This window comes from Polistes canadensis, unplaced genomic scaffold (genome assembly GCF_001313835.1).
Source record: "Polistes canadensis isolate GaletaPanama2010 unplaced genomic scaffold, ASM131383v1 scaffold_0, whole genome shotgun sequence".
In the NCBI taxonomy this organism is placed as follows: Eukaryota; Metazoa; Arthropoda; class Insecta; order Hymenoptera; family Vespidae; genus Polistes; species Polistes canadensis.
The window spans coordinates 48211-72165 of record NW_014569547.1 but is presented as its reverse complement, the minus strand read 5'-3'; the positions used below and the strand labels follow the sequence as shown (position 1 = coordinate 72165).

The window sequence follows — 23955 nt, the reverse complement described above, 5'->3', positions numbered from 1 at the left end:
TATGTCATAATAAATAATTTTAGTTGCTGAGGAAGTCTCAAATAGAGACGAAACGTTCAACGGATAAATATTGTGTTCATCTTAATTAAACCCGTCCAAAAAAAAACAACTTCCCTAAGAGTAAACTTAGTAATAATGTTAAAAATAAAATGACTCAACGTTATCTATATTGGAAACCTTGTTCGATATATTTCACGCTTGATATTATACTTCTTTTTTTTTCTTTTTTTTTTCTTTTTTTAAATCTTCTTTCTTCCTAAATTTAGTTAAATTCTTTTTGCAACACTAAAACACTTTTCCGCTCGCCCACAACCCGTTCCAATTCAGTGGCTTAAGCAACGCTTTTTACCACCACGCTTCGAGTCACTAATGGTTCATCAGGGTGATACGTTAATGGATGCCGCCGCATTTACCTCGACCTTTGCTATAATAGCGATTAAAATTTAGGTTGTACGAGAGATTGGAGCTATTTAAAAAAAAAAAAAAAAAAACAAGAAAAAGAAAAAAAAAACGAAAAAAGACAAAATCAAAGTCTTTCACTTCTATTTTGTGAAAGCTTCCCCATATTTTAATGAGAAAGTACGCTTACCTAGGAACATTATCTCGCATATAACAAGTTACCTTAAGCCCCATCCTACTTATTTTCCTATACTAAAAGTTCTTATTCCGATGAAAAGAAAACGATGGTAAATGGTCGATCAAACGAAGACAGAATGACCGTCACGTTAACGCAATAAAGAGATGGACTAGACGTTGATTCTATACGTCAGGGTATCATGATAATGAAATATCGGATGTAACTAGCGTTCGTTTTGGAATGAACTTTCATTACAAATGAAATGCCGTGTTATATTGAGAAAAATGTTGCCAGGGGTTATAAATCACGTCTCGCTTTAACTTAATTCGAAATTGGTAGACCAACTGTAGCCGTCGTTAGGTAAGAAAAAAATGTCTAGCCCGTTTGATTTAATTTCACTTTTGGTCAAAATCGAAAAGCGAAATTCCAAATTAATTGAACATTTAATACCAATTATGGAAAAGAAAAAAAACAAAAAACAAAAAGAAAGAATAATAATTGATCATAATAAAATAATGTTATTTGATATGAATGAAAACGAAGTATACTATCTAAAATATATAGATAGAATAAAGATGAAACTTGATATAGACTAAATCCCGGTGAAACGAAGATAGAGAAATGGTGGCAGTTATTCTGGAAAGTAGCGGCATGGTGTGTGTACTCATGAGAAAGGATGACGAGAGAGAAGAAGGAGGAGAGGTTAGGTTATATAGAACGGGCTCTCCGATCTAATATCTCACGGGGTGGTGTGGCAAGGCGGTGGCGATGTCGGAGACGGCAGCGCGCACATATCATATTGTTAATCTCAAAACCGCGTCTATAAGAATCCACTTAATGAAATTTCCGTCGTAGTCGACCGACCGCACGAGCGCCGATTGGTCGGCTACAGGAGAAAGCCTCCTGTGCTCGGTGTGTCCCGGTGGTGCTTGCATGGCGGTGGCATTGTGGAGCAATTAATAATGTCATATTGCACCCCCTTGCCTTCTACCCTCCCAGCCTTCACCCCCACCTTCCTTCTATCCTGGGTAACCCCCCCCCACTGAAGTACTTCGTCTAAACGCCCCAGGCATACAACTACCACCACCACCACCACCCAACTCCCAACCCCAACTCTCAACCTCAACCCCCGAGACGAATAGAGAAAGAGAGAGACAGGGAACTATGTAGGAGTGTACCTACTGTACCGTGGCGAAGCTGGAGTAGTAGAAGGAAGAGGTGGGCACCCTGACTGCTGGCTTGGATATAGGCTGTTGTGAATATTACATTCCCAGTGTATATAGACGCTGTGGGTCTCCCGGTAACGCTTCCAGGACGGTGGGACGGGGACGAAGCACAATAAGACGGTGCAAGCAATTAATTTTCGGGCTTTTGCTAATTAAATTTTTGCCTGTCGCGTAGACCTCTCTCTCTTTCTCTCTTTCTCTCTCTTCCTTGAGAGTCTGCTTTCTATCTATATTGGGTGATCTTATCGCGCCGGCCTTTTCTTTTTCTTTTTTCGATTATTATAATTTTTTTTTTTCGTAATATCGTATAATGATAAATAGTAGGTTACTATAATTTGTATTTTTTTGTTTAACAATTATTTTGAATATCATCGCAGTTCCTGTAAGAAAAATGATGTATTATATAGATTATACAAATTCACGTATAGTTTTCTTGTAATAATATATTTGTTAAAATATCAACAAATAAAAATAACTATGGTAACATGCAATTCTTTCTTTCTTATCGATATTATTCTCGATGTGAAAATAACATTTGGTAAAAGAAGTTTAGTTATATTTGCGTAGCATGTCCTAGCTCGTTTACCGATAAAATATACCACGCGCGCAGGTTCGTAAAAATCAAGCTTACGTGAAGTTTTCTATATTGATATCACCAAAACGAATGATATGAAAATTTATTGAACACGAGAGAACGTCTCTCCGTTCCGTTTATATCCTTCCTATAAAAGAAAAAGAAAAAGAAGAAGAAAAAAGTAATAGAAACATCGATAGAAAATTTTATTTCTTATAAATGATATATATTTTCATTATTTTGTTTTTTTTATTTTTTAATATTCTTTATCATTATAATTATCATTGTAATTAGTTGTTACTAAAAGTATCGTAAATAAAAGATCTTTGTCGTAAGCGATAAGAAGAAGTATCGACGAGCCAACAGGTTGTAAGACAATCGGGAAGACCTTCAAATTATAGTTGAGACGTTAAGAAGACCTTCTGCGACCGGTGTATCGGTTTAATCGAATTTGATGCAATTAAAGCTTCCCGATGTAGAAAGTTCTATCCCTGGCATCGTCTTCTCTCTAAATAATTACGGACTCAGGTGTCCCTCGTTCATAGGTGTTCAAGATACACCTGTATCCGTTTTCTTGTTTTTTTCAATTTTCAGGCAAACATCTATTCCCTCTACGACGATAGTAGTAAAAGATACGAAATGACACACAGACAATTGGGTCGTTAAAATTTTCTTTTATTTAGTTTCATTGAAAATTTCATTCTACCGATATCTTCATTTTTTTTTTTCTAAGGACAACGACCCATAGAATACCAATCGTAAGAATAAATTGAAAAAATGAAATAAAGTAAAAGAGAGAGAGAGAGAGAGAGAGAGAGAGAGAGAGAGAGAGAAATGGAAAAAAGATACGTATACGTAAAAAAAAAAAGAAGAAAGATAATTCAATCTTGAGAAATACGAGAATTACTGCAAATATTAGACAGTCAGTCGAGGTAAGTTAGAAAGAAAGAAAGAGATAAAAAGAAAGACAGAGATAAAAAGAAAGACAGAGAGAGAATCAAACGGGAGGGGTAGAGAAAGAGGGTCATTCGGCCCACGGGCCCCGATTCTCTTCGGTTGTAAACGAGCTGCCGTCTCTGCCCACCGTTTCGCGACCGCCTTGACTCTTGCTCTCGTAAAAAGCCCGTCTGGTTCTTTCGCTAATCGACAATAAACACATTGTCTCTCCATTGTTGCACCGACCGGTCATCCCCTACGGCCAACGCACGCGGTACCTCTACCCATTACTACCTTCTTTATTTCTATTCTCGAACTCGTAATTCCAATTTGACGTTCCAACTAGTTTTCATTCGTCGAAATGAGATTTTTGTTTTTACTATATAATTGATTCGAAGTGAAATACAAAAAATAAAACAAAACAAAAAAATAAAATAATAATTAAATTATGTAAAAATGAGACAAGGGGTTATAAAAAAGAAACAAAGTAAAATACAAACGTCAAAGTTCCGCGGGTACCCTTCCGCAAGAGCTTTTTCTTTTTTTAACAATTTAGCACGAATCCTAGTTAATCTAACGTAAATTCTCTTCTACGGGCGTTTGGCGTTGTTATAAAATAGCTGAAGAGATACGGCACGTTGTACGCGTACATAAATGGTTATGTTCAAAAATATGCGTAGGTAACAAACAAACATATATATATATATATATATATATATATATATATATATATATATATATATTTGTGTGTAATACAAAATTATAAGCCGATAGGAGAGGATAGGTTTGTGCGTGCGTAGGCGTAAACGTGCGTGCCCGAAAGGAGCGTGCGACAGTAGAAACTTTTACTTCGGAAAAATATCGTACGATATAACCCACCGCCGTGTCCGTGAGAAATTCTATTTATTCTCGGCTGCGTCCCAATAAACGTAACGCTCGAAGCATGCATAAATTACCGCAAGCTAGCTAGCGAACGAGTGTGCTTGCCCGTCTCCCTAACCACCCCCTCCCCAACACCTACCCACCCACCCTAGCAGGCGCACACAGGCACACGTTATAGTGGCAAATGGTACGTAACTTGCATTTTTTATTTTAACAACGTCTATAAATTTAAATCGAAAACGATGGTCGTTATTATACGGCACAATGAATGTACAATACCGAAACGACGACGATGAGGACGATGAGGTCGATGAAGACGAGGACGAGGACGAGGACGACATGGATGTAAATTAATTTAAAAAACATCAATCAAGTGATGGTAGTAAATGGTTTTATACGTACCTACTATGTGATTTTCAATGCACATCGGCGGCAACGGTTCTACACACACACACTCAACACGTTCATTTAACCATTTAAAATACGTTTAAGTGAAAACGTATATATATATATATATATATAAAATTTAGTTAGATTAAATGAAAATCATTTGAAACGTAACGAAATTCAAGATAGGTGGTGGTATATATCAAGATTTGACTAAGTAATTAACGTAAAGTCGTTGGAAAATGAAATCACGCTATTCCACGTAACTTTCATCGAAGTGTTGTTGATTTACTAACTAACTACTTTAGTAACTACCTTTTCAATAGAGACGAGAAGAGAAAGAGTAATTTAAGTAAAAGCAAATTTTCTTCGAACTATGCCCAACGATTATTATGGCCACGGGATACGATTTTACTTGTTTTTAATCTTAGAAATCTTATTTCAATTTTAACAAAAAATAATTATATATATAATATTCTAATGTTTCGAGATACGAGAAAAATTTCTTTGTGCAAAAATTACTTTGTTTATTTTTTAAAGCAAATAAAACAGAAAGAGAGAGAGAGAGAGAGACTCACATCAGCGAGAGAGAAGCGAATTCAATATCAAAGAAGAACAGATTACTCAGTTTACGCAACCGTAGTATGATCGGCTAATTAACTTTTCTTTTCGATTTAATTTACCGCCAATTATATCGAATAGCATGTCTTGAGTGAAACGTTGCTGGGGCGGGGAGGAGAGAGAAAAAAAGTGAAACGATTTAAGCATCATCGAGAGTCATTTTCCGTCATCAGAAGGCACGTCGTACAGAACGTGCGGCTGCCACAAGAGAAGTAAACGTAGTATATTTTTCTTCCTTTTTTTTTTGCTTTTCTCCTCTCTCCTCCCTGCCCCCCTCTGCAACATCGCCGTCCCATCTTTTTCCTCTTCCTTATATATTTTATTCTTGTTTTTTCTTTTTTTTTATTATTATTTTTAATTTTTATACTGAAGATAGGCATCCGTTGTATAATACCGTCACTCGTAGGTATATAACGATAAGGTAATTAACTCCTACCAACCAAGACGATTTCCTCCTACCAACGTTAATCGTTATCTTCGTTGTTTTTTTTTCTTTTTTTTTTTTTTTTTTATTATTTTTTTCTTTTTTTTTCTTCTTCTTCTGCAAATTTCCTTGATTCCATGAATTTCGTATAAAAACGAAGGTACTTTATCACGTGTTGGGTTTATGTTGCGTGAGCGATTGAAATCGGTGGTTTTATTTCTTTTACATGTTCTCTCCTCTCGCGCGCACATACACACACACACACATATGTATTCTCTCCAATATGCATGGAAAAACGTGAACTTGTCGCGCAATTATTTACATTGTTTGCATATTTTAATACATGTTTTTTTGTTTTTCTTTTTTGTAATAGACGTACTTATGCCGGAGAGGGAACGCATAAACAAAATGAAAATAAATAACAAACGAGAATTGGAATTAGTCGCGAATTAAAAAAAAAAAAAAAAAAAGAAATAGACAAAAAATATCTAACGAAAGATAGTTACAAAAAACAACTAAAAACGAAAGCAGGCAGAAGAAATCGGTAGAGGGCATGCCTTGTGCGATTAAGAACTATTTCTTAATTTGCCCTGTCGGCTTATACGTGTGACGTTTTTTATTTTTGCTTCCATTGAAAAACATAGCTAGAACAATAAACAGTCATGTCAGTCTCGCAATAGTAGTAGTAGTAGTTAGTAGTTAGTACTAATAGTAGTAATAGTTCCAACTTGTTATTCCGGAAGATCTCTCGTAACACAAGTGGTGCTCAATGAGAAAAATCCTTCGAATTATATTACATTCAAATATATTATATTATTGCAATAATCTATTAACAAAACGAAAAATATTGTATTAAATATAAAACAAATCTAGAAGTAAAGAAAAAAAAAGAAAAAGAAAAATTATTCGTTATTTGATTAAACACACACACACACACTAAATAACGTTTAATATAAACGTTAAACTAATAAAATATTTTCCAAGGAATATTGAAGAAACTAATGAGAAACAGAGGAAGAAAGACACACACAACAGCAGCAAATATATATATATATGAGAACTGAAGCGCATGCGCGTCTCTGAATGTATGCGTATGCAGAAGAGTGGGAGTGAACAGGGGGACGGAGAGGGAACGGAGGAAGAGTAATGGTGGGTAGAGGAGGAAAAGAGAGGGGTAAAGAGTACGGTGAGAGAAAGAGAGAGGTAGAAGAAGAACAGGGGAGAGGAGGAGAAACAGAAAGAGAGAGAGAAAGAGAGAGAGAGAGAGAGAGAGAACGAAGACAGGAACCCCGGCTAATTAAAACCGCGGATAGTAATTAATTAAGCAGACGTCAGAGGAGATCCTAGGATTCTACATTGGGCAGGGGTTCTCGACTCTCGCGAAATTGCTGGGAAATCGATGTCGAATTTCACCGATCCTTGCTCGTCCGAGTATCTCCAGCTCGCGACAGGATAACAGCCGGCTAGCTAGCGCGTTTCTTCCTTCTCTCTCTTTCTTTCTTTATTTTCCCCCTTTCGATCTAACCAACCATTCCACTATCTCTCTCTCTCTTTCTCTCTTTATCTCTTTCTCTTTTTCTCATTTTCTCTCTTTTCTTCCAACAATGTGAATGACTCGGCAATTGAAAATTTTCTCTTACCCGCGACGATGTTTAATTAACGTCTTTTTAAAAAGAACGATCCTCGACTATTTTCTTTAGACCCGCCCGCCATAATCCGAGAGGAACGTTCCTCTCGCGTACAATTAATTGCGGAGGTAACAAGGAAGAAGCATAATATAAGAAAGGCACCCTTGTCTACCCTATCCATCTCCCCACCATACCCCGTGACGATGGTTGGTCGTCTCTTCGAAAGAACGAAAGGGACAGAGAGAGAAAGAAAGAAAGAGAGAGAAGGAGAAAGCGTTTCTCGATTAGATCGAAGCACTTTAGCCGAGGAAAAATTGACCTTCCCACCCACCCTCTCTCTCTCTCTCTCTCTCTCTCTCTCTCGAAAATTGCCCCTTATCGAAAACTAGCTCGCTCCGATTCGAACTTATACCAATTAATGTTATTACTTTCTTCGGGGGGATGTTAGAAAGGAGTAGTAACATCGTACATATCCACTTCTTTCTATCCTTTTTTCTGTTTTTTCTTTTTTTCTTTTTTTATTTCTTTTGCTTCAATCCAGTAGTATACCGTTCGTTTCTCTATCTTCTCTTTTCTCTCTTAGTAGTAATAGTGGTAGTAGTAGTAGTAGTGACTTTCGTGGAACGTACCGTACGACGAGGGGTAGGTAACCACCATGTTTCGGTATAGCACAGATGGGGTTGCTATGAGGATCGTGAACGTGTATATATATGCGTTTGTGTGCGAATGTGTCTATGAAACGAACGAGATGGTGTACGAGTCGACATCTTAAGTATATTGTGCTAGATAAGAAACGGAGGCGACCAATCCTTTTTCGTATTAACAATGGTGTTATACAACGTGATGTGGAACCAGCAGCGAAGATCTGTTAACGACGATTGCTTTTCTTCTATTTTTCATCTTCCTATCTTCGTTATGTGCTCGATGATGATACGCTTTTTACGTGCTTTCGGTTACTTCTTTTATATTATCATGGTTGTTAACGTCAAATATTTCTTTATACTTTATGCGCGAAACTAATGTAAGATTTTTTTATTTTTTTTTTTATTTTCGAATATAACAAATACATATATATATATATATATATATGTGACACAGTAGATTATTATTCCATTTATGTCTATCCCCAAGGTGGTCATATATATAACGGAAAATTTATATTTCGATTAATTACAAATGTTAATGCATAAATCAAAATTCATATAATATTTCTAACAATATTACTTTTACGATCAAACAGTCGAAGATCAGGTATATCGAAATATATTATGGACATTAGTTTCTTTTGGCCTTTCTTCTTCCATCCTACGTCTAACCCATAGAAACCCCATATTTCCATTTTGCACTTTGGCCAACCGTTAAAACCATCCTCGTCACAGGATTAGCAAAATCCTCTTGAATCGAAGTACCTTTAGACCCTTGCCTCTTACATAGCCATTAGTGTATATGTGAATACATGTATATTATATATATATATATATATATATATATATATATATGCATATAAATACAATCTTAATATACGTAATAAACGTAGAAATGAGGTACACTAAATGTATTCTTTATTTAAAATTCATACGATAAAGATATAAATAACGTTTTCCAATTATTATCTTTATCGCTTAACGATAAGAAAATACTCAGATCTTTAATCTAAATGAATTTATAACGAACAAATTAATTAGCATTTAAATTTATTATAATATATATATATATATACATAAATCATTAATAGAGAAAGAAGCCAATATTGAAGGAAATATAAACCAAACCATCGACCAGGGCCGTAACAAATGGTGTCAGATCTCAATCCGGTCACTGTGTAGAGTAGAGATCTGGGGATAATATATGGTAACAGAACACCTAAGAGCTGCGGTGTACGTACGGTTCGCGTAATATTTGTCGATATATGCTTGCGCGCCTAAGTCTGACCACGTATAACTGTCTATGTATTGCACGAGCGTGTATATGTGTGTGTAGCTTATATTAATGTATGTTTGTATGAGAGTTAGACGTATATACAAAAGATGAAGAGAGAGAATGTATATGTATGTGTGTGTGTGTGTGTGTGTGTGTGTGTGTATGTGTGTAGGGAGGAGAGCCGAGCATTCGTAGACTTATGTGAGCGTGTGTGTGTATGTTTGTGAAAACGACCACGCATGCGCACGCGAGCATGTACTGGGATGGCCAGAGGGCAGCTAACGTTTATAATATTAACGCTAATGGACTACCTTATACCTTATATACTAGCCGACCCCTCGCCAATCTTCCCCCACTCCATTCTCTTACATCTCCGAAGCATCTCTTTCCCCCACTGCTACAACCACCACCACCACCACCACCATTGCAATCATCGCCTTCTGAGTGTACTCGCCAAAGTACGGAATAATATTCATGGATGTATTCAAGTTAATGCATCAAGGCATCCCACCTAGTAATAACGAAGAAAGTCTGAAAGAGTTTGTATGTACGCGTGCGCGCGCGTGTATGGGGATGGGGTTGAGTTTATGCATAAGAAAAAACAGAAAAAAACAAAAAATATGCATAATGTGGCTTAACTATTTTTTTTTTCGTATAAATTTGGAATTATTTAAAGAAAATCTTAAAAGGACATATATATATATATATTTGTTATTTTGTTTGTTGCTGGCGTTTTTAACAAATTGTTGATAATGTTGAAAAACGATTTATTATTTGACGCATATTTAAATAATCATGTTTGTCTTTGTTAATATCTTTTTTAATATAGTAATAACTATCATCACGGGTAACACGAACTATTTTAAATATCGGGAATAATAAAATACGACGTGGCTCTATGCCGTGTTTCCCTTCTTCCCTCCTAGCACCACTATCGCTACCCCTGCTTTTCTCCCCACTCCTCCTCATCAATATACGGAGTAATATTCATAATGTAATGGAAGTACCGTAATGTAAGCTAATGCATCCTACAATTTCTTGAAAGCATTTCGATAATTTATGAAAGGAAGCGTATTCATAACATAGTTATAAACTTATCTGTCAGGTTGGCAGAAAGAGAGAGAGAAAGAGAAAGATAAAGAGAGAGAGAGAGAGGGAAGGGAAAAAGGGAGAGAGGAGGGGAAGAAGGGCCATCTAAAAGTATTGAATTCGGTCGACGAATATATGAGAAAGCGAAAATATACATGACTACTAAGAATTGTGAAGATGTGTGCTTTCCACCAAGCAAAGTCCTTTTTAATAAATTGGCGTGAATAATAATTGATATAGCATCTTTCTTAGCTCGCTATATACTTTAGTGCTATCTCGTTTATGCATTTCTTCGCTATGATTACATGTCCTATATATGCGATACATTATGCGAATGTCATTTCATTTCTCTTTGCCAACAGTTATATTTTAAACTGTTACTGGCTCTCTCTCTCTCTCTTTCTCTTTCTCTCTGTCTCTCTCATATATATATATACACGCTTCTACTACTCATTGCTATACTTTTTGTGTTTCCATCTTTTTTTATTTTTTTGTTGGCTCGAAGAAAACCTTGGCCTAAGAAATCATAACGGTTAGCTCGCGTTCTTTACAATTTTATGCTGAATAATGTTGAATTAAACAAATGAAAGGATAATTTTTTTTTTTCGTAAGTTTTAATTAAAATAAAAATAAGAGAAAGAAAGTAAAAAAAAGAGAGAGAGAGAGAATTACAAATAGAAATTTGGTAAAGAGCAGTAAAATTATGAAAATGTATACGTCACAATGCTACAGTATGCCAACGAATTCTTTAGTTAGATACGTAGGTATACTTAACTTTTAATTACCATAATATAACTAATTAGTCTCAGCGGCTAGCAGAAAATGGGATGGGGTATTGTATTGTATTAATTTAATTTTCAATATCACGGGGTAATTCCTGACGCAACGGTAATTTTAATCAACCCTCTGCCTCGCCATTCCTTCATTGCATCGTGGACTCGAATAGAGGATGTATATATGTGTATACTGGTATATGAGAAAGACAAAGAGAGAAAGAGAGAGAGAGAGAGAGCCTTGCGAAGGGAGAAACAGACTACACCTACTCAGCTAATAAAAACCGGCAATAAAAAGCACCCCTTAGGGCTACTACCACCATGCTTTTCTTTAACTCTCTCTCTCTCTCTCTCTCTCTCTCTCTCTCTCTCTTTTTCTCTTTATCTTTGTCTATCTGTCTTTCTCTTTCCTTCTTTCATTCTTTCTTTCTTTCTTTCTTTCTCTCTAATTCTATGCTTCTTTTTTTCCTTCCTTTTTCACTTTCCCTCCAGTTGTCTCTTTTTCTTTCTCTTGTACGAGCTCTTACACACCCTTATTCCGGTCTTTCTTTCTCCGTCTCTTTTATACCAGTCTACCCACCTGGTTGGGATTAACTTTAATCAAATATTTACATTTTAATTCATTCCCGTATACACATTCAAGCAACCTACATAGAACCCTGTTACGATAAGGTCCTCGTTTAATTACAAACTGCCACTTTTGCACTAACCCAACAATATATACAACAGATATCTTCAACTCGTTTTTTAATATCGATTGGCATAATCATATATTATATTCATGGCCATGACGTTCTACGATAACGAAACGAATGACTAATTTAATGTTACGTCATTTACAATAACGAAATAATATACGAATCCTTCTCTCTTCAATGAGATTAATCAGTGAATGAAAGGATTGCAGAGAGAGAGAGAGAGAGAGAGAGAGAGAGAGAGAGAGAAAAGGATTTTAACAAAAAAATAGTTTAGGTTCTTTATCAATTAAAGTAATAAGCATTCATTCGATCGGTCCTATATGCGATTCAGAAGAGTTTCAAGAATCGAAGGTTGGCATATGCACTTCATAAAATCTCTAATTACACTTTCATTGAACGTAAGTTATACTTCTCTCTCTCTCTCTCTCTCTCTCTCTCAGCATCTAGGTATATACATATGTATATATATATATGAAGGCCAAGCTAATTGGACGCGCCACAAAGGCGATATGGCAGCAATACCCCGCGTGAATTACAGAAAAGAGAACGGAAAGACGGAAAGTGGGGGAAAAATAAGTTGAGCGTGTTCCCCCCCCCCCACCACAAGTTATATCACGAAAAAGAGAGATAGAATGATAGAGATATAAATGGAGAGAGAAAGAGATAGATAGATAGTTAGATAGATAGATAGATAGATAGATAGATAAATAAAGAGAGAAAGAGAGAAAGGGTTAGTTATGTAGAGAAAAAGAAAGGGAAAAGAGATTCATGCTCAACGTTGAAACTTCAAAGCTCTTTGGCGGTTCGCCAGCACTCACGTAACTGACTACTTGTTTTGCCAACGTAGCGAACTCCAACTCGCTACGTCGCATTCTATCTACCCCTATATATATATATATATATATATATATATATATGTATGTGTGCAGAGAATATATACAAACTATTCTCGATGTGTATATCACGTTTGTTCGTTGGTATATTACGATTTTTAAGAAAAAGAAAGGGAACGAGGGAATTGAAAAGAGAAAGAGAGAGGAGAAAAATACAGGAGAATGAGAGAGAGAGAGAGGTAGATAAAGAGAAAAACAGTTAACACCTTTCTTATTCCATACAACAGCATAGAAATCTGAACGAAGTGCAGGCGAGCACGTGGCGAGAATGGGCGCGCCTGCGTGTCCCGACACTCTCTCACTCTCTCTCTTTCTCTCTCTCCAGACGCTTCCTACACTGAAATTTCTTCTCTCTCCTCCTCCTCCTCCTCCTTCTCCTCCTCATCCTCTCATTCAGTCACCGTCGTGCTCTTCGTTCGAAATGAACCCCCCCTCACTCCTTCGTCGCGTCGAGATATTCCGACTTTTAAGATTGTTTTGAGAAAAAAAAATACAATAATAATAACAACAACAACAAGAAGGTTTTTCATTTTTCTATCTCGATTTAAAAGATGTATCTCTATCGTTAATATTTAAATTGTATACCATCATTTACGTTCGGAGATAACAGTTAAAGAATTAGTTTTGTTGTGTTTTTTTTTTTTATATTTTTGAATTACAATTTTTGTACGTTAGTGAAAATATAAAGTATATATTGTTTGTATCGATTATCGGACATTGTAATTTCGCGTGCAGAGATATTGAAATGAGAACGAGGTATTATTTAAATGGAGTACTTTTTAAGATTCGTGTTATTTGAGTGTTATCGATATTTAAAAAGATAAACTTAGTTGCTCACCTCTAACCACGGCATGCCGTGGTTTTTTGGTCGATCCTACACAATCTTCTTTGGGAAGAAAATCGCTTAAGAGAAAACTTACGAGGCGCTTATCTTCCTCTCGCGTCCAATCACTTGCGTGTCACGTTTTATTTTCTTTTTATTTTTCTCTATTCCTGATTTCAAAGTAATTAGAAGAAGATCCGTATTTAATCACAACCGTCAAAAATTGGGGTTATTCGTTTTGGTTTTTCTTTCCCACTATTTTTTAATCTTATTAGATCATTGATATCGTAATGCACTATTTTTTCTCGTAGAACACACGCTGTCTTTATATCTCTTTTCTCTATTTAGCTATTTTTTCCCCTTCGGCGAGGCAGGTGACAGAAGTTAATTAAAAAAAAAAGGCGCGCGAACGAGTTTGTCGTAATATTATATAGGTACTTCTTTATTTTGATTTTTTCTTGTTGAAAGAAAACAGATCCCCCTCACCGTCGTGAGCTGTTGTATTTTTCCTTGGACAATCGTTCTTCATCGAGTTGAACAGGACGATAAGTTAGGACGATCGAGTGGCTCTTCACCGTAGAAACGATCCCGTGGCATCAATCCGTGTCTCCAGGAAGGATCCTTCGCTGGCGAAGGAGATGCATGGCGGTCGTCTCGAGAATTCATATCCGTGCACTGTGTCACACTAAACTCTCTGGTTCACACACACCATTGACTTTCCGTCACGTTCGTTCTTTCGTTCGTTCGTTCGTTCGTTCGTACGTTCGTTCGTTCGTTCGTCGTTCGTTTGTATCTTTTATCGTCGAATAAAAGAAGATTTGAACTCGATGTATTGAAAAAGGAAAGTAATCGAACAAGTAGAAGCACCACAAGTGTATGTATGAACGCGCGCGTTTAGATGATACACTATCGCTCGCGTGTAATAAACAACAGATAAGAGCACATCCGTACGCGGCGACGTCCGACGAGCGAATGGAGCTACGGGCAATACCCCCACCACAGCTCACCGTATCGCGCGTCGCGTTCACGAGCGTCTGTCGGAGCAAAGGAGGGGAAGTAGGGAGCCGAATAAACCCGAACGCGATCGAGCTCGACAGTAGAGCACCGTGGTGGGGGTACGATAGAAGGGTCTGCTGAGCGCGGTAAGGGGGTCGCGCGCCGTTAACGCCGCCTGGTGGGGTTAACGTCAGGGGCGTGAGCGAAGAAGGGGCGTCCCAGGAAGAGGGACAGGGAAACGTTGGTAGTCAGTGAAAAAGAGAAAGATAGTTCCTCTTAGCCTGGTCTACACGCCACCTCCGGCGGTACGTTCAGCTCCACGCGACTTCACGAGTGAAACATTTCGCGGGTTTCGCGGGGAGCTTTTCCGCAAGACTCGCCGGTAGTGGGAGGTTCAAGGTGGTAGAGGAGTGAAGGAAGGACAACGGTATTCCCGTTAATTGAACGACTCTCTCGCGTGGGGAAGGAGGTACCTGGGAGGGAGACGCGACACTCTCTACTCCGGATCGAGAAGAGGGAGAAGGATTACTTGCAGTAATTACTTATTTTTATTACGCTCCGCCTTCCTGTCCTCTTTTCCTCTCCTTCATACTCGATACTCACTCTACTCCCTTCCCCAATCTTCGTCCTCATCGTCGTCGTCGTCGTACGTTCAACGTCGCCAACGGTTAGTCACTTATCGCCGAGGAGCGTTATTGTGCTTTCCCTTTTTTTTTCCTTTCCCTTCTCCCTTTTTCTTTCTTTCTTTCACCCCTTTTTTTTTTTTTACCTATTTCTTCCTTTTTTCATGTTCTTCCACTCGTGCGCGCTAGGTTGTCCGCTTTTGAGCAGTTCGAATACGCTCTCCTTTCCCGCCCGTTTCTCGAGCATGGTTCTTCGTTCATTCTTTTCATTTGCGATCGGAGCAATTCGATTTAAGGATAACTGTGAAATTAAAGAAACATTTTATCAACTCCCTTTGTTTTTCTTTTTTTCTTTTTTTAGTGCTAATTAATTAACTTCCGATTTTGAAAGGATCAATCGAAATGCTGTACTCTGATACTGTGAACGATTTCGAATAAAGGCCATTTATCGTCCTGACGAACTTTTAACAACGATGCTCTAGTTTTGTTAATCAATTGGAAGAAAGTTACCTCGTATGTTAGATAAAGAAATGTAAGAGTCATTTAAACAGTAAAACATGCTGAATAAACACGTTTATTCCGAGTAACCGTTTGAATGAATCATTGTTTTTATCAACGATATCGATTTGTAAACACAGATTAGAATTGTTTTATAAATAACGGAGCCATATGTATTTCTTTGTCGACGCAATATAAACTGAAATTTTCGTTTGATATAATCGATCTGATATTTGACATTTCACGTATCGAGTTAACTTCTTTACGGTTGTTGCATTTCCTTAATCGAGCCAACCGGATACTTTGAGGCTATCGGACAGGTGAATGAACCGGTAAAAGAACATCGTCTCGGACCGACGGTAACTTGGCATGCGATCGAGAGTCGCTTTTTTGAACAATTACGTAGAAACGTGCTGAACTAACTTCTCGTAGCGGCTATTTTCTTCTTTTTCTTAACTCTATAAGCCAATAAGGACATCACCAGAGTCGGGACACCTTTAACGCAAGTGTGACAGTTACAGGACAGTAATCGTTCACAAAAAAACAAAACCCATTCATAAGTTAACAAAAAGTCGTTTGAAAATGTTTAGCGTAAGTAAAGATTCTAAGAAATTGTATTTTCCATTTAGAGATTGAATATATTTTGTAGAAAATTAAATCATTTCTTTTCCTCACGTTAAAAAGGGTAATTCGTTAAATATTCAATTAAACATATTTGATTGTATTTATTTCAATTTAATTTTCGATAAACTCTCACGTTTCACGGTGTTTGTGATCGTCCGAGCTAACTAATTTCCATTAAAACAATAATTAATCAGATACTTTGTAACATTAGAAAAGCGTATTAGTTGAGTGTATCGGTTGATTGATTAACGATTATCTGCAATCATGCGAGTGCTTTTATCATCGCGTAATCGTACAATATACAATAAACTTATCGTTGTTTTTTAACTTCGGTGCAAACATTAATTTGTTTTTCATTTTGTATTGCTATTTTTTCTCTGTTATTGAAGATATACAATATAACAATGTAATACCGTAGAATAAATTTTTCGATTGAATAGAGGATTGACGTTTTAATCCGAAATATTCAAATGGAAATTTAAAGATACACATATCGCGATAGGTATTAAAAATGTAATATATTATTGCAAAAATACTAAACTTTATGGTTGAGTAGAATAACGAAAAGAGAATATTTAAAATACCTCCTCAAACAGGTTTTCCTAATTTCTTTTTCAAACGACCGCATTCCTGTTTCAGTTTCAACTTTGAGGTAGCTTATTTTGACAGTTCTCGGTTCAGCTACCCCTGAAACATGCCGCGTATCTCAGTCGGCGAAGAGAACAAACAGTTCCTTTTGACGTCGATCCTTATCGTGTTCGACCTCTCGAGAGAAATCTTATCCTTATTGGATTACAAAGAAACAATCCTAAAATCTTTTAACGAGTCTTTTCGGGTCGTAAGGAAGTTCGCTTCTTGCGATAGATATACTAACGCCTCGTGACAAGCGTACCGATCGGTGAGCCCTTCATGGTCGGCACCTTTTCGAACTATCCACTGCAATTATCCGAAACCTCTCCTCTGAGCTTGGTCACGCCATTGTTCTTTTTTTCTTTTTTCTTTTGTTTTCTTTTTTTTTCCAAACGTAGCCAATCGTGTCGTCGTAGGTTCCTCGAGGATACTCCATTGTTTTCTTCCTCGGTTATTCTCTCCCCTTCTCTCTCTCTCTCTCTCTCTCTCTCTCTCTCTCTCTCTCTCTTTTATTCCATTTTTTTCTCTCTCCAGGACCTAACCACCAGTTCGACCAGTTACCGCGGTTCAACTTTGCTGTTTTTCTTAACCAGTAGATGCGACTTTAGATAAGAGTTTTGACAAGTGCGCCTGCGACCGTCTATGGGGTGCCGACTGAACGACGAGCCATGCCTTCAGGAACTCAGGGAGAGGCACGTACGAGCGAGTGTAAGTATGTTTTTGTATAGTTACCGATCGACTGACAGGTTCTCAAACAAGGAGAGATCGCCAATCGAGTAATCCTAAATATGTATGCCTGTCTCTTCTTGGTTTGTATTCCTTTACGCTCTTTAACGGTATACACTCAACTATATCTTTTTATGAGAGTTATCATCAAGTTGGATCGTAGAAACGTGATGTTTAGTTCATATCTACAATACTAGCACGTTTTCGATATAATGTTCAGCACGTTTTATAAATTGCAACGAGTGTCATAATCTTTTGTTCGATTCGCTTTGATTTTTAATACAATTGTGTTTTGTTGTTGTTGTTTTGTTTAAAAATCTTCCTTATCTTTTTTTCCCCATTATCAATACGATTTATGATGATAAACGACGTAACAAAAGTTACGGTACGGATAAATAAATTGTCAGTTGTACGATTTTCTCAGACACCACAGACACACGACAGACAATTCGCACAAATCTTATAACGGTGAAAATGTCGATAGACGACGGTAACTCGTCGTTCTATTTCGAATTCTACAACGATGTAGAATATTTCTCTTGGTTTTTAAAATGAACGAAAAAGAGGAGAAGAGCAAAAAGTACGAATAGATATGCGAGGAGCGTTATAAATTTTCGCGGGGAAACCTCGGATTTTTAGTGGCAATGATTTTGCAGGGACATGACATCCGCCTACGCTAGGCTACCACCATCTAAGGTGCGTTTATTTTGGCGACCTTTACGACACGAGTTTACGATCGGCTGAACGGATTCTGTTGAACTTCGTAATGATTTTCGGAAGTTTGCGGAAAAAACATCGGGGACGAGAAAAAAAGATTTTTGGACCGTTCAACTCTATCGGGGAGAGGGTTGCTTTCAGCCAAGGAGAAACAATAAAATTCGTTAAATTATTAGCCGTTATATTGGACGGGACTAGACAGGAGAAGTAAGAAAGTGACTCTTTTGAAAAAAATGAAATAGTATTAAAATAAGAAAGAAAGAAAAAGGGGGAACAACAATAACAACAACAACGTTCGATGAACGTAGAGAGAAATGACCGAATGGTGGAACGGACAGAGAGGGGGGGGTTGGTTGAAGAGGGACGCGAAAAGAACGACGCGTATCCGTATAGCTCATGGAGAAAGGAACGAAAAGTTAAGAAAAGGCAAAGGTTCAACAGGGATAAGTCCAACAGGAATATTGAAAGCCGGTCCTTCGAACGAGGCCAGCGATCAAGAGAGCCAATTATCTCAAAGACCCACCACCACTACTCCTCGTTCCAACCCCTCACCTACCTGCTTTCTCTCTCTCTCTCTCTCTCTATTTCTCTTTTCTTCTTTGCCCCCACATACGCGTACTCACGTCGAACATATTTTTCCTACGTACCTTATGCGAATATTCAAAGTACACTCAAGCTACCGAAGTACTAACATACTCGAATAGTATATTCGAACGCGCGTTCGTTCGTTCGTTCCATTTCGTTTCGTTTCGTTTCGTTTCGTTTCGTTTCGTTCGTTTATTCGAAGAGCACCGTATACATAATGCCTACATACGTAGATAGATACGTGGAGGTACATTATGCGAATCGAGCATCATAGATCGTTGCCGTTCTAATAAAGCTAAGGGTACTTTCTCGCGATCACCCGCAAACCCTCCCACCCACCCCTCCAACTTCTCAATTTCTTTTTCTCTCTTTCTTTGCTCCTGCTAACATTTACCTTGTCAACATTCTTATAAAAAAATATCGTTAACTTTTTGCACATCAAATTTACATATATATATATATATTTGTACGTGTAAGTATCTCTGTCCATTCGAGTAAGAATCGAATAGTTCGTTGATTTAAATGTATGTATGTGTGTGTTTTATTTAGGGGTTGCGGGAGTGGTTGTTTCTTATTAAGAATAACAATTTCACAATGGAAGTTTCTATATTGAGTCAACGATTAATGAAAAATAACAACGTCGGCGTACCTTTTATCGTGCTTTGGTAAATTTAAAAAAAAAAAAAAAGTAGAAAAAAACTCTTGGCGAGAAAAATGAAGGACTTTGTGGTGTAGTCCAAGTTAGATTATATGGACCGACGGAGCAATCTTATGGAATGGAGCTACTGAAATCTTAATTCGAGTCGGCGCGTTGTGCCATTGGATACGTCGACTGGGGGTGGCGCCTTTCAAAAGCGACGCTTACAAGCACGTTACACACACGGTTAGGTAATTATATTTACCTTTTCAGCTTTATTATTTATGTCTGCTGCAAAGGGGTAGAGCCTTATGGTTCCTCTCTCCTTCCACCCTATTCTTTTCTTTACTTTTCTTTTCTTTTCTTTTCTATGTTGCACTCGAGGACGAAAAATCAAATTACATAATCCTTTCTTTTAAAAATTAAAAAGGCTTATATTATTTTTTTTTGAACGAAACGTAAATAATTCCAAATAATCTCTTAATTATTTAGAAAATAATTTTTACACTTTACGCTGAGATTCATTTTGGAAAATGTACTTTCTCGAAAAGTTAGTATGTAACCAACAGTAACGAGTAAACAACTGCAGATTTTAATATGTATTCAAATGAGTTTCCAGATAAGCAGAAACCATGTTGGAAAAATTACAAGGGAAACTTTTAGCAAGCAGTATCGATGTGTACAAATTTCTTTTCTTTTTTTTTTTTTTTTTTTTTGAAAAGATACGAAGACAAATTAGACCACAAACGTATTTGGAATTATAATGATAACGAAATCTGGTTGCGGTAATTGAATAGGACAACGATGAAAGAGAACAGGTAATTAGGCGTTAAAAATTAAATTTGAATGAGAAGAAAATGAATTTACTATGGCAATGATTTCTTTTCATTTTTTTTTTTGTAGAAGGAAAACAAAAAAGTTCGTGTTACGCAAGATAAAATTGGAAGATCCACTTGAAGGCGATGATCAAGTTGAGCCTTGTAGAATCGCATACGATCATTTAAGAGTGTGGGGGGAAAGGGTTTGGGATTGTGTGGGAAGGTTAAACGAGAACGAGTTAGAGACGGGATACGATTCTGCTTGTCTCTGGGACGGAAGTGACGTCGCAGTCACCAGCGGAAATTCGTACTGGAAATTCCGATGGGTTCGAGAGGTTGTGGGAGAAAGGTAAAGGGAGGGCAACAATCAGGGTAGACCCGGTATTACGCTCCATTCATCCCCTACTGACACCCCTTACCACCCTCGAGTCGTATTTGGCTGACAATTCTTCATTTGCGTGCAGCAAACTCTCTCTACTGTGTGTGCCACGACCGTAGCAAAAGGTTTAAACCGTTGGTTGGCTCACGCTCGAAAGAGGCTACTGATCCCATCCTATCACGTGAATTTCCCTTTATTCCTCATAATCGTGAAAGTAACTTTTGTACTTTTGCGTTAAATTTCAAAAGATGATTATTAATTATCTACTTTCAAAACATTCATTTCTTTTGTGTATCAAATCAATCTTCTTTTTTTTAAAAAAACAAATAATCTTTTTTGCTTTTATAATATTTTGTTGTTCATTTAAGTTTGAGAAATAAATTTCTATACTTATTTTACATAAATAATCCAAATTTATCTGTTGAATGATCATTATTTTCAGATAGGATAATGGTGTTAGTCCTTGTTAGACTAAACAGTTATCCAGAGATTTGGGTAGACCCAAGTACCATTCTTGCTCGAGTTTCCTCAGAATCCTTGGGATTGTTTGAATAAGATGCCAATTGAACTTGTCGATGACATCGCTGGACCAAGATCAAACGGACATTCCGTATTTTTCACACTGTTATGTGTATACATATATATATATATATATTGTAGATTACATAGAAAAAACAAAATATTTGATAACGCTTGCATTTTTAACGTTTCATTCAAAAGGAATTTGAAGAATCATAAAAATCAGGATGACAGAGAAAAAAAGTGAGAGTTTGAAGGTCGTTTGAATGAGCATCCCTTGGAGTGTTAGGTGGTCCAATTTGAGGAGGTGCTTCACGGTGAGAAAAAAAAGAAGATAAAAAAGTAAGAGAAGTGCCGTACGTGTGTGTGGGGGGGGGGGAAAGGCAAGAGGAGGAACGTCAAATTGATCCATATTAATAAGAACGGAGATTCGCGTTGCCGGACTTTTGCATAAATTTGAATCGGCCCTCATACAGCTCGCGGCAAGGGTTGCGAATTTGAATAATCGAGAATAATTTCGAAGTTTTCTCGTGCAAACGCGAGGTAGCGTGCGCGGGTCCGCGACTACGGGGACGTGATCAGCCGACGTTTCGAAATATTTCCTAGTGTAACGCTTTTATCTCTTATTTTACCTCACTTCCTCGTATTAGAGTACCATCCATCCAACCACCACAGTGCCATCTCGTTCCGTCCGGTAGATGTAGGTAATTAACCGCATGCACCAGCCGGAATTGGAAAAATACAGAACGCTTTAGAAATCAGGCTGCGTTTCCGCTGTGTTTGTGGTTTTAATAAATTTTACGGACACCCGCGCCTACCTACCTACCTATCTACCTACCTGCCGCACGCTTCTTCCCTTTCCTTCCTATCATTTTGTTTTTTTTTTTAATTTTTCTCCCTCACCTCGACAAAAGTAAAAAGGTAGAGAGTCATTTTTACCATACGCTGTCACGAATCTAAAGTTTTTGGCTTTATGGAAAAGGTGGTTGGTTATTAACATACGAGTCTAGAAACCAGGGATGGACGAGAGACGCGGCGTATCGCGTGATTCGTTTAAAATATTCTAGCCGAAGGCGACGTTAACGTCTAGGGAATTTCTACTTGTTCAAATACAATTGGATTTTGATTTGAAGGGAATACCGAAAAGTGTCTATGGTATACTTGATTTTCCTATTGCTAGGATTATTAAAATTCAATTCGATGGTAGAATAATAATAATAAGTAGTAGGATATTTATTTTATAGAACGAAAAAAAAATAAAAAACGAAAACAAACAACAATATATGACGCGAAAAAATGTAATAGTACTCTCTATATCTTACCGTAATAACGTCATTTTCTCGGCTTGTCATTTTGAATTTCAAATTGATGGTTACAATTGGAATCGCATCAAGAGTTTGACGCGTGTCGGACCGACGAGTGGTATGCTGTTCGTTTCGTTCCGTCTCTTGGCAGATTAAAGGCAATCTTATCATACAGAATGACGAGGTCATGTGATCGATCAGAAAAAAAAGTATGCAACGGAACTATCGCATCACTAAGAGAATAGACAAAGACGAAGATGTTTGAGGAACGAACCACCCGTTGAGAATGAGGAATGTGGAACTGTACCATCAGGGACGGAGATCATTCTCTCTCTCTCTCTCTCTCTCTCTTACTTATCTTTTGCCCTTCTACACATTTCAAGTGAAATTTATTTCGACCGTGGCAACCTATTTATGATACCTGTCCCTTTAAATGACTCGGTAATTTTATTATTAATTCTTTTTATATATACGCATATTAGTTTACACTTTTAAAATATTTTCCTACTAGAAAAAGAGAACGCGAATAGCATAAAATAAAGTATATATATATATACACGGATGGTAGAAAAATAAATAAAGTTATATGTACATTCGTAGGAATGAAATTCTTCGTTTTACGAAATCGCGTTCCTTCCGGGACTCCCAGAAGTTGTTCCACAGTCCCTGGTCTCTCGTTCAGTATGGTCTATCCCATTATAATGTCGACCATGCGCGTCTGTCGTTCGTACGTTCTCCAGAGAGATGGAAGAGTGTAAAACGTCGGGCACCTGGACAGAGAAAGCGATAGAGAAATAGAAGAAAAGAGATAGAGAGAGAAAGAGAGAGAGAGAGATAGACAGTTTAGCTGGGCATTGTGAGGAGACAAATATGAGTTAATACATCATCCAGGGACCTATTCAAGCTCCAGGGACGACGACGTGAGTGGTGATCACGAATTGGTTGGTGTATAAATACCTTTTAATTGCTATCTCTCTTTCTCTCTGTTATATTCCCTCGTTATTCTTGTCTCTTTTCCATTCCTTCCTCTTTCAATCACCTTCGTTGCGACGAGGAAACGCAAACGATGAGAAAGTATGACATATAGAACAAGTTTAAAAGAAGAACTCTCTCTCTCTTTCTCTTTCTCTTTCGTCTTTTTGATTATCTTCAAAGTTCATCAACCCAATCATCTGCGGATTAAATTGGACGAAAAAAAAGAAAACACAAGGAAGACGACAATTTAATTCTCCTTTATTTTTTTATTTTTTATTTTTTGTTAGTTTCATCGGATCATCCTGATCTTCTTCTTGACGTATCTCTCGAACAATTTGTTTACGCTCTATTTTTTTTTATTTTGTTTAAAATTTTATTTCCTAATTATTCAAAAGAGACAGGCAAATATAAGACGAGTAAACCGATAACCTATTATCAATAGAATTATTTTCTTCGTGTTATGATGGATTAAA

The 23955-nt window shown here is 37.2% G+C and overlaps 1 protein-coding gene and 2 long non-coding RNA genes across 5 annotated transcripts in view; 2 read left to right on the top strand and 1 right to left on the bottom strand.

Annotated features, from left to right (window-relative positions):
• LOC106783879 (thyroid receptor-interacting protein 6) overlaps window positions 1-14433 on the bottom strand; it is a 107714-nt gene extending 93281 nt beyond the window's left edge. Inside the window, exon 1 of the mRNA XM_014742874.1 lies at window positions 13467-14433. The gene's annotated coding sequence lies outside the window, so the exon portion shown is untranslated. The remainder of the gene's footprint in view (window positions 1-13466) is intronic.
• Window positions 14434-14629: 196 nt separating this feature from the next.
• LOC106784085 lies at window positions 14630-19177 on the top strand. Of its 3 annotated transcripts, none has more exons than XR_001381391.1 (3): window positions 14630-15114; window positions 17357-17530; window positions 18205-19177. It is a non-coding gene; the product is annotated as an uncharacterized LOC106784085 (long non-coding RNA). The 3 variants fall into 3 exon arrangements; XR_001381387.1 differs by having other exon boundaries at window positions 14630-15602; XR_001381389.1 differs by lacking the exon at window positions 14630-15114 and adding an exon at window positions 15632-16159.
• Window positions 19178-19405: 228 nt separating this feature from the next.
• LOC106784153 lies at window positions 19406-22023 on the top strand. Its single transcript, XR_001381396.1, has 5 exons — window positions 19406-19515; window positions 19586-19738; window positions 20107-20305; window positions 20391-20654; window positions 21127-22023. It is a non-coding gene; the product is annotated as an uncharacterized LOC106784153 (long non-coding RNA).
• The last annotated feature ends 1932 nt before the right edge of the window (window positions 22024-23955 follow it).